This window comes from Lycium barbarum, chromosome 8 (genome assembly GCF_019175385.1).
Source record: "Lycium barbarum isolate Lr01 chromosome 8, ASM1917538v2, whole genome shotgun sequence".
Taxonomy (NCBI): Eukaryota; Viridiplantae; Streptophyta; class Magnoliopsida; order Solanales; family Solanaceae; genus Lycium; species Lycium barbarum.
This window is the reverse complement of record NC_083344.1, coordinates 85,526,796-85,537,588: the sequence shown is the minus strand read 5'-3', so window position 1 is coordinate 85,537,588 and position 10,793 is coordinate 85,526,796. Positions and strand designations below refer to the sequence as shown.

General features: G+C 32.5%; 1 long non-coding RNA gene across 1 annotated transcript; it reads left to right on the top strand.

Moving 5' to 3' along the window:
* The first annotated feature begins 3,362 nt into the window (after positions 1-3,362).
* On the top strand, positions 3,363-9,165 carry LOC132606268 (uncharacterized). Its single transcript, XR_009569655.1, has 2 exons — positions 3,363-4,010; positions 8,715-9,165. It is a non-coding gene; the product is annotated as an uncharacterized LOC132606268 (long non-coding RNA).
* The last annotated feature ends 1,628 nt before the right edge of the window (positions 9,166-10,793 follow it).

Sequence of the window (10,793 nt, the reverse complement as noted above, 5' to 3'; positions counted from 1 at the left end):
ACTTTCACTTATTAATAGTCTAAACTATATATATATATATATATATATATATATATATATATATATATATATATATATATATATATATATTCACTTTTGACTTTTCACATTCTTACTGAATATTTATTCCCTTCTCATATATAGACATATGCAGTTCAATTTTAATTCTCCTACGAAAATTAATTTCCTCCGTGCACATTTACTTGTTCACTTTTGACTTTTCACGTTCTTTAAGAGTTAATAAATCTCACGTGGACATATGTCATAGTACTGAATATTCATTTTCTTCTCATGTATACATGTATGCACTTCAATTTTAATTCTTCGACACATATTTATTTCCTCCGTGCACTTTTACTTGTTCACTTTTGACTTTTCACGTTTTTGCTGAATATTTACATATGTCATAGTACTTAATATTTATTCGCTTCTCATGTATAGACGTCTGCACTTCAATTTTAATTCTCCGACACATTTATTTCCTTCGTGCACTTTTACTTGTTCAATTTTGACTTTTCACGTTCTTGCTAAATATTTATTTTTTTCTCATGTATATACGTATGCAGTTCAATTTTAATTCCCCTATACAAATTTATTTCCTCCGTGCATTTTTACTTGTTCACTTTTGACTTTTCACGTTCTTTAAGAATTAATAAATCCCACGTGGACATATGTCATAGTACTGAATATTTATTCTCTTCTCATATATACACGTATGCACTTCAATTTTAATTCTCCGAAACATATTTATTTCCTCTGTGCACTTTTAGTTGTTCCATGTATACACATTTGCACTTCAATTTTAATTCTCTAACACATATTTATTTTCTCCGTGCACTTTTACTTGTTCACTTTTGACTTTTCATGTTCTTTAAGAATTAATAAATGAAGTACTCCTTTTGTCCCATATTACTTGGCCACATTACTTGACTTTTTACATTCTTTAAGACTTAATAAATGAAGTATTCCCTTCGTCTCATACTACTTGGCCACATTACTATACTTGACTTTTCACGTTCTATAAGAATTAATAAATGAAGTACTCCCTTCGTCCTAGATTACTTGGTTGTACACTTTAACCAACTACTTTTTTATCCCACGTGGAAATATGTCGTAGTAGTGAATATTTATTCTCTTCTAATGTATACACGTATGCACTTCAATTTTAATTCTCCGACACATTTATTTCCTCCGTGCACTTTTACTTGTTCACTTTTGACTTTTCACGTTCTTTAAGAATTAATAAATGAAATACTTCCTCCGTCCCATATTACTTGGCCACATTACTAAAAATTTCTAATATATATAGGTGTCCAAGAGGGGCGAACACAACAACAACAAATAAGAGGAAAAGAAAAAAAATATGGAGACTCACTACGAAAAATCGCAGTATCCTTTGCAAAATATACAAATTATAAAAACTAACTAAATTGAGTAATCAAATTAATCATGTTGGGACCCGCACATCGCACAGGCATAGGTTGCTTATGCCGCTAGTATAATATAGCCGTCATATCTTTAATGGACAAACACGATCCTTTACCGACATGTGTAGTTTCTATAAAAGCTTTTCATATTTCATATTTTTTAGAAACGAATATCCTCTCGGTTATTAAGAGTCTCTAAGATAAGAATTATTTAACTTATAATATGTAACCTTTTTTGGGTCCTTAAAACATATAAACTTGGAAAAGTTTCATAAATGACTAACTTGGAAGGTCTTATTTATGCATTTTAGCTACATTTTACCTATTTACATGACGTAGCAAACCTATAGCAAAACTCAACACTTGTTACTTATTGTACTCGCGTCGCTGTATTCATGAACACAATCATTAAAATTTGTTGAATTTTATATTCAATTTAAATGTATTCAAACTCAACTGTATTCATTGTAGCTACTTTTATATTGTATTCACTTTATTATATTTAATCGGTTGTATAAAAAACACAAAATTTTGCACTAAAAAAAGTTAACGAATACACTCAAAAACTGAATACAAAGAAATAAAATTCACTCTATTCATTTGTATACACTTCAAAATTTAATGTATTCATTTGTATACAAGAAATAAAATTAACGAATATATTCAAATACAGAATACAAGAAATAAAATACACCCAAACACTAAATTGTATGCTAAAAAATTAAAGAATACACTGAATTGTATGCTAAAAAATTAATGAATACATTGAAAAAGAAACACGATTTTTCAGATCCGGCACCGAAATCTGACAGGAAAAAACCACCGTCGGCTAGACTCCGACAAAGCAACATTTGTCGACGGTGAAGATCTCATGTATATCCGGTCAGATTCGGCCAAGATCTGACCGGATCTGACCGTCAAAGTTCGCCGGAGAAGGATGGAAGGCCAATCATTGAAGATCTGATGTATATCTATTAGATTCGGTCAAGAGACCGAATCTGACCATCAAAGTTCGTCGGAGAAGGATGAAAGGCCAATCGGTGAAGATCTGATGTATATCCGATCAAATCCGGCCAAGATATGACCGGATCTGACCGTCAAAATTCGCCGGAGAGGGGTCGTGGTGGCCGATGGCAGAGCATTGGGGCGGAGATGGGAGAGAGAAAGAGAGAGAGAGAGATGGAAGGGTTGGGTTGGAAGTGAATAATGTGATGATTGGGTATTCTACTTTGTATATATATATATATAACTATAAGTTGTATTTAACATATTATTATTAGCTATGAGATGTAAAATAGCTACTATATATAAATATGTAGTGTTGACACCCAATTTTGTCTAGCCTTTCTTCCAAATATTTATTTGCGCTTCTAATGTTTTTGATAGCTTAAGAATAGTCATTTATACTTTACCACAATTTTAATTAGTTTTCTATTAATACCGTCGTTTTTCTCATTATTATTATTATTATTATTATCATTACCATTATTATTATTATTATGATTTGCATTATGATCGCTTTTTGAAATTTTCTACTTACTGTATTATGCACACCCGCATCGCATTTATTTTGTGCAATTAAACAATTGCATCTACTTACTGTTAAACTTTAAAAAATATTATCGCACGACTATTATGATATCATATAATTTTATTTTTATCTGAGTACTAATAAATGTTTACCTTTATAATAGGTAATATTTTAGCACGCATTAATATATAGTTAATTAAATAGATCTTTTATTTAAATTTAGAGGCCCAAAGCCGTATAAGAAGCAAATATTTTTAACCCAAGAAGGCCTTCCATCAGCCAAGTTTTGAGCCCATCCGTCCCAATCAACTTACACATGTTTCGGACCGGCCCATAATAATTAGCCCACACCCGTCTAAAATACACTCGGCCCATTTCTTTTTTTATCTGGTTCATCGTCTAAACCTAGATGAACCAGCGCCACTTCTTTCTCTTCTCCTTCTCTCTCTCTCCTCGACGCAAATAGCAATTCACAGAGGCCCTTTTCGCTCATACGGACCATGCATGGTCGTTTTGGGGAAGGAAAATTAATGCTCGTCCTTCCCGTCAAGTCTCAACCGTCGTGAGGTGAGCTTTCCTTTTCTTTTTCTGCTTTTCATCTGAAATCCCTTAATGGGATTTGTCCAATTGCGAATTTGAATGCTTGATTGTGATTGGCCGTTCAATATTGGAGGCATTTTTCCCTCCATTTCTACGGGCCTCACAACAAAAAAAGGGGAAGGGGATCTAGGGTTTTCGGGGTTCTATATAAAGAACCCCATCCCAGTGTTAAAGGAGGTTCTGGAGACCAAAATTACGAATTGAGTCCTTTGGTTTAAAACTTAGTCCCGTTTAATTAAAGAGTCACTTTAAGCAGAATTTCTACCGAGTTTGGTTTGATTTCTCAGTTTTAAAATTTCTTCCTTTTCGTTGTGTTTGAGTATATTGAGGGTCTTGGAAGGAATTTCACTTCCATTTCTCGGTGAGGGTTGCACTCGAAAAGATCCGAGCGTCGTTCGCGTTCGAGCGTAGATCCGAAACCCCCGCACCCCTGTTCACTGCCTCCGAAAAAGGTAAACTTCTTTCCCTTTGTTTATTTTAGTATTTTATGTTTATGTGTTTGCTTGGTAATATTTGTTCTTAGTTTAGCTTAGTTTTGCGTAGTTCAGTTTAATTAGCTTAGGCTTAACATTAATTGCTTTGATAGTTTCGATTAGTAGTTATCTGTGTTAATTTGGTTTATAGCATGCTTAGAGATTCTGTTTGGTTTAATTAATGTCTAATCATGTGTGTATCTGATATATGTTAGTCCATTAGCATGTGTACTGTAGTTTGAACACTGTTTAATGGCATATTTGTTAGGTTACCGTAATCATTAGTAGGTGTTATATGCTTGGAGTGTTTCATGTCTAATTAGTTTAGTTTAGTTAGTAATTATTGGCATGCCTACTTTGTTCAGATTGGTCTAGCTTGGATTAAATGTTGCTTAACCAAATATGTGCTATATTAATCCTCAGCATGTTTGTAGCTTAGCTTAGTCTCTGTTTAGTGTGCAACTAGTCCAATTATTAGTATGTTGTATTTCCTTGATGTGGTCTAGTCTATGGTTAACATGTATTTGCCTAAAGTGATCACAAGCATGTTAAATGTAATTCAAATTCCTGCTTGATTAGGTGTTTGTTCAAATGAGTTTTATAACATCAGTAAGTCTATAAGTGTTTTGTTATGTCTTATTGGGTTCAACTACTGGCTGATAAGTTACTTAGCACATGTACGTTTGTATAACTTAATCATGTATGCATTGGATTGGTCTAAGATGGCTTTAGTATGATAAATGTCATGCTTGTTTGGTTTGATCCGGTGCAATTTAGTTAGTGTATGATTAGTCTGCAAAAACCTATTTGGCTCAGTCTCTTAATATGTGAAATCTCAAGTCCTACCTTGATCCATAAAATGTTGTGTTAGTCTTGGTCCATAGTCTGTGTTAGCAGGATGAATATCAACTCAAAAGTATCTGATATGAAATCTAGGTATAGATAACTATTTTCTAAAGCATATTAAACATTAGTATGACATGAAATGGCTTAAGTTAGGCTATGGAAGGTGTTTGCACCTCATCTATCCCAATTGAACTGTAAACAACTCATTTAAACATGTGCGTTGCTATTCAAATGTGTGTAGATGGTTTAAGGTTTGTTCTGTTTGAAATACTGGCAATATTGATATTCTTTTGAATTGAATAATTGACTTTGATTCATCATAGTAGTTAAATGTTTGTAAAATGCACATCATGTCTGGTTCAAACAGCGTCTAATCCATGTATATTCATGCATATGATGTGTATAAATGAGTCTAAGTGTCTACATAGTATTTGCATCAGTTTTTTGTTTGGTATTCTATATTTATCCCATAATCTTGTTTCATGTAGTAGAGGCATATAGGATACAATTTGGTGCTGAAAACAGCCTAAATATGAATGAAAGCCTAACACATGATTTGAATAGGTCTCACTTGCACAAACTAATCTCAAGCATGCTAATTATGTGTTTTGTTATTGCTTATGCTCTATAACTGTACATTTTATTTGACTTCTTTAAATAGCATGAATGTGGAAAAGGACCATACCCCTTTACTAAACATGTAAGTAACCAGTTAATACCATATAAGTCTCAAATGATTAGCCTGTGAGTTTGCCTGCCTGTCCACCTATCTGTTGGATTTTAAATGAGATGCTTTGTCGGCCTCAGTCCGAATCTTATATAAGACCATGTCTAGATCATCAATTTACCTGCTATATAGTATTTCCTTCTCCTCATACTTTGTCTGTTGTATGGACAGTGCCTTGGTAAAGCATGTTGTGTTTCTGCCTGTTTAATTTTTATGTTCTTACATTGCAAGTATACTGTGTTTGATTATGTTTAAGTGTGTATATTTAAAGTATGCTTTAGTTGGTACATTTATAGGGAGATTAGCTGGTCATTATGGATTAAGCTTGAACCCTCCCCGATGTTAGCCATGCCTGGGATTCATGGAAATCCCTTGGAACTTGTGCAACATCGGGAAGACGGGGGCAAAAGCTTTCCAATATTAACCTTCTAAGTATCCTTATGAATGTGTATATACGAAGTATATTTAAATATACATAATGTATACATAAGTCACTTGTTTGTCTTGAATATCGAAAATGCTATGTTATGTTGGTTATCTTTTCATAAAATCTTATATTATAAAATTATGTCGTCGCTCTAATTTTTTTTTCTTTTCTTCTTTTGCATGACATCCGGAGTTACGAGGAGTCTCAAATGAGACTCGATTTCGCCGCTAGATCAAATGACTTCATCGCTCCACTTTGTGTCTCTAGCTCATAAAACTCGTCCAAAACAATTTCCCATGACATTCGAGACGAGATCTCTCTATTCGGGTCTCTCTTTCCCCCCTTCGGAAAATAATCAGGGCCGAATCAATGAGAAGAGGGGAGAAGACAAGAAAGGCCGCTACATTTAAAGTACATCTTACATTTTTGCTTAATTTGTTTATGCTTTTATGTGTGATTATTTGATTACTTTAGAACACCTAACTTAGTGGACTAATTGGGATGTTGTTTCGGTATAATAACAAAATATTTGGTTCATTTTATGACCCTAAAAGAGCTTTTAATTGGATAGGCTATTTGGGACGTAATTTTGATATAATAATGGATTTTTTTTTAATTAATTTCACGAAGTATTTTAGTATATCTTTGAAAAGAGAAACGGATGCTATTTCAATATGATAATGGAAATGTTTTAATTTATTTTTATGAAATATTTTAGTATATCTTTGAAGGAAAAACGGGCGTTATTTCTATATAATAATGGAAGTATTCTAGTACATCTTTGAAAGAAAAAATAAGTTTTCGATGTTTCGAAGTCTTCATTTTCGCCAAGTGTCTAATTTAATAATAAAAAAAGAGTTTGCTTATAAAGTTGTTTCAAATTTACATTAGCTATTTATCTATCTTATCTGGTCATTCAATATATTTTTAAGTTGTTAAAATCCATTGATACCTAGTCTATAAGTTATATTTCTAACTTATAACTAAAGTCTTTTCTACAAGTCTTATTTTAAATAGCATTCTTATATTTTCATTTATAACTTTAGCAACACTTACAAGCTATTTTCTTAAATATTTAAAATGTTATATTTGCATTTTTAGTTTTAATTAATTAACCTAAGTTTGGACGGTAACCGTATTTAACGGATCCTAATGGATGCCTAAGACCTTCCCATTAGGATATCTAGAATCCTTATCTAGAATCATATTAATTAAGCAGATCATTAACGGAGGTTTAGTTTAGCTTTACCATAATTATGTGTCCTAATTCACCGTTAAAATAATTAGGTGGCGACTCCTTAAGTTAAATAATTTGGGAATCACCAATATGTTGTACTCAAATTTGATCCGTTTAAAATGGGGTATAACATGTAGTAGAGTTAGTTATGCTATGTAGAATTCCCTATAAACTTTGACATATTAGGCCCATATATCATTTCATGTCATTTTGATACTCACGGGCCAAACCCATTCTTTAAAGGGAAATCTACATGGCTTGGCAAACTATTAGTAGGTAATTATATTGGAAAATTTACTTGTTATAGCTATGTCTAAAACCTATTTATTAATATTAACTATCTTTTTTTCTATTTATATTAATAGCTTAATTATTTATCAAATTACCATTTATAACCTGTTTTTATAAATGCAGTGTATTTTTCTAAAAATAAGGTACCTACCTCTCTCTCACTTACTCACAATCTCTTTTCTTTTTTTAAATATTTTTCTCTCACATCTTACTCTATCCAATTTTTACTCCCATTATTCTTCACCATAATTAGCACGATTTCTCTCACATCTTAGCACGGTTTTTACTCTCATTACAAGTAACAAATTTTGGTAAATTTTAGTGTTTTTATTTATGTTGTATTTCTCCTCACGACTACAGTGTATTTTTTAAAAAGATTTGAATGTGTTCATCTTTTTTGGTGGAAATACAGTGGTATTTTTTATATTTTTGCTTGTATTTTTTTGTATAGGGTGTATTTTCTTATATTCACTTGTATTTAAAAATATATGTATTAAACTATAAGGAAATACAGACGAAATATTTAGCCCCAAAAAATAAGAAAAAAATACATGTATTTAACTATGAGGAAATACAACCGAAATATTTAGGTCAAAAAAATAGGAAAAACATACATGTATTAAACTATAAGGAAATACAACTCAAATATTTAGCCCAAAAAAATAGGAAAAAAATTCATGTATTTAACTATGAAAGAGAAACCTGATGAGTTATGGAGGATATGATAATTAGGTGATTTGTGGGGTGTATCCATTATTAGAAGATTCCATAATTAATGGTGCACTAAAACATCGTCCAAAAAATAAGGAAGGTCAGGGAATATATGTATTTTTACAAACGAAATGCAACAGTAAAAATCTAAAAATCAGCTACATATGGTAAATATGAAAAAGTAGCTATAATATGTAAGAAAATCTCAAAATATGGTGGTTTATGTAAGTTTCCCAATTATATTTAGTAGCTATAGTTTGCATCAATTACTTCCCATAGCTAAAAGTTGTATGTTAATGACACCTATTAGCTATTAAGGTAAAATACATAACTCTCTCCTCCCCCTCTCTCTAACGTCTACAACTCTCTCTTCTCCTCCTCCTCCTCTCTCTCTCTCTCTCTCTCTCTAACGTCTAGTTTTGTCCTCCTCTCTATCTTCTCCAGCGAGTCTAACAGCTGTCGCCGCCGTTGCCGTCGAATCTAACCCTAGGGTTTTGGATTGTTAACAACTCATTTGATTTTTGTATGGATTTGTGTTGATTTGAATGGATACGACGGTCTTCTTCATCAATGGCAGAGTTGTCGTCTTCCTTTCCATCTTCTACGGTAAGTTCTAATCGCCGCCGCCACACACTGATTGGAAAAGGAGTAAGTCGGTAAGGCCCAAATCTGACCGAAAATACACTGTATTTTCCAAATATGACCGGAAAATACACTGTATTGTTGTATACATACAATATTTTTTGTATTGTTCGTCAGAGATCTAAAGTGTATTTTATGTTTTTCTCCTGTATTTCGAAGGAAATCTTTTTGTATACAAATGAATACCGTGAATTTGAAGTGTATTTTTATTTCTTGTATCTTAAATCTGAGTGTATTTATTTCTTATATCTCAGATCTGAGTGTATTCGTTTTTTTTTTCTAGTGTAAAATACAATGTTCTTTAATGTATTTTTCGCCTGTATTTCGAAGGAAATATTTCTTGTATACAAATGAATACAATGAATTTTGATTACACCTGAATATCCTTGTATTTTCTTGCATTTATGTTGTATGAATACAACCGAATTTAAATTAAAAAATAAGTTGAATACAATGTAAAAGTAGTTATGAATGAATACGACCGAATTGAATACATCCGAATTCTTTTATATATACAATGAATTTGAATACAGATGAATATCCCTATTTTTTTCCATTTATGTTGTTTGAATATAATCGAATTTAAATACAATAAGTTGAATACAGTGTAAATACGACCGAATTGGAATACAGAGAAATACAGCCGAATTGGAATACATGTTACTGTAATTACGAAATGTAATTAGCAAAAGTGTAGTTATGCCTAAAAAAATTCCCAAAGTGTAGTAATTTGTGTAAATATCCCTTCTTTAAACATCACACTTAACACTTCAGACTTTTCAACATAAATTATAATCATGAACATACATTTGAAATTAAGTAAACATAGTGAACATGAACTTAAAACATGAGTAAAGAGAAAATACTCGAAACCCCCCATAAAGTTGACACTTCTTTCAATAAGACACATAACCCCCTTGAACAACTTCAGAGTAGTATATAGACCTCTTTTTTGGTCAATCCCAGTTATAAGAAAATGTGTGCAAATCACGCACCAATTGTCACTTGCCACGTGTCAAATTAATTTTTAAATACTTTTTATTTTTATTTTTTCTATTTGACTCCCTTTTCTTTTCTCCCTTTCTTCTTCATCTCAAGTTCTGTATAACTAATTTCTCATATGAAGCCACCAGCATCGCCGGCACTACAAACCATCAATTCCATTGTATCACCACCAAATAGTTTCCAAACCACCACCAATTAGTATTTGAAAATCAAACCCACCAAATAAATTAAAATCGGAAAACTAAAATCACCACCAAACAAAAATTTAAAATTTAAATCACCATCTTCTCCGGCTCCTTACTATCACTCCCCCAATTCCGGAGTGACGTGACCGGCACTCGAAGCCAAACTAGGCCCGAGCAAACTACTCTAAATCTGAAACTCTGGGGATTGAACCCCCAATTAAACTGATAATGTCTAATCTGGAGATATGTAAAAGTACTGACCACCTCGTAGTTTGGTACGTTAAGATTCATTAGGTGTTAGCTGCGTAATCATGGATACTGGAGTACCTTCTAGGATATATGAGATTACACACGCCTACCTTATGATTATGAGAGTTTGAATTCATATAATAAGCCAGGAAAGCTTTGGAGGGCAAGTGAACCAAGGAAATAAAGTTGTTGGAACTTTGGAGAAAAGATGGGGGACAATTTTGGCCCAACTTGGAGAAGGAATATATTTTAGTATATGAGGAGGTTTGAGGTAAAGCAAAAGCCCAAATTGAAGTTCATGAAGTCTAGTTTCCAACGCAACAAACCGTGCATCGATCGAACATGGGATCAAGCGTTATGATCATTTTAAGACAGGCTGCCAAAGTAGAGATTAACTCTGCGCGAACGCGCCTAAGGGTGGCGCGAACGCGCAGAGGAGCCA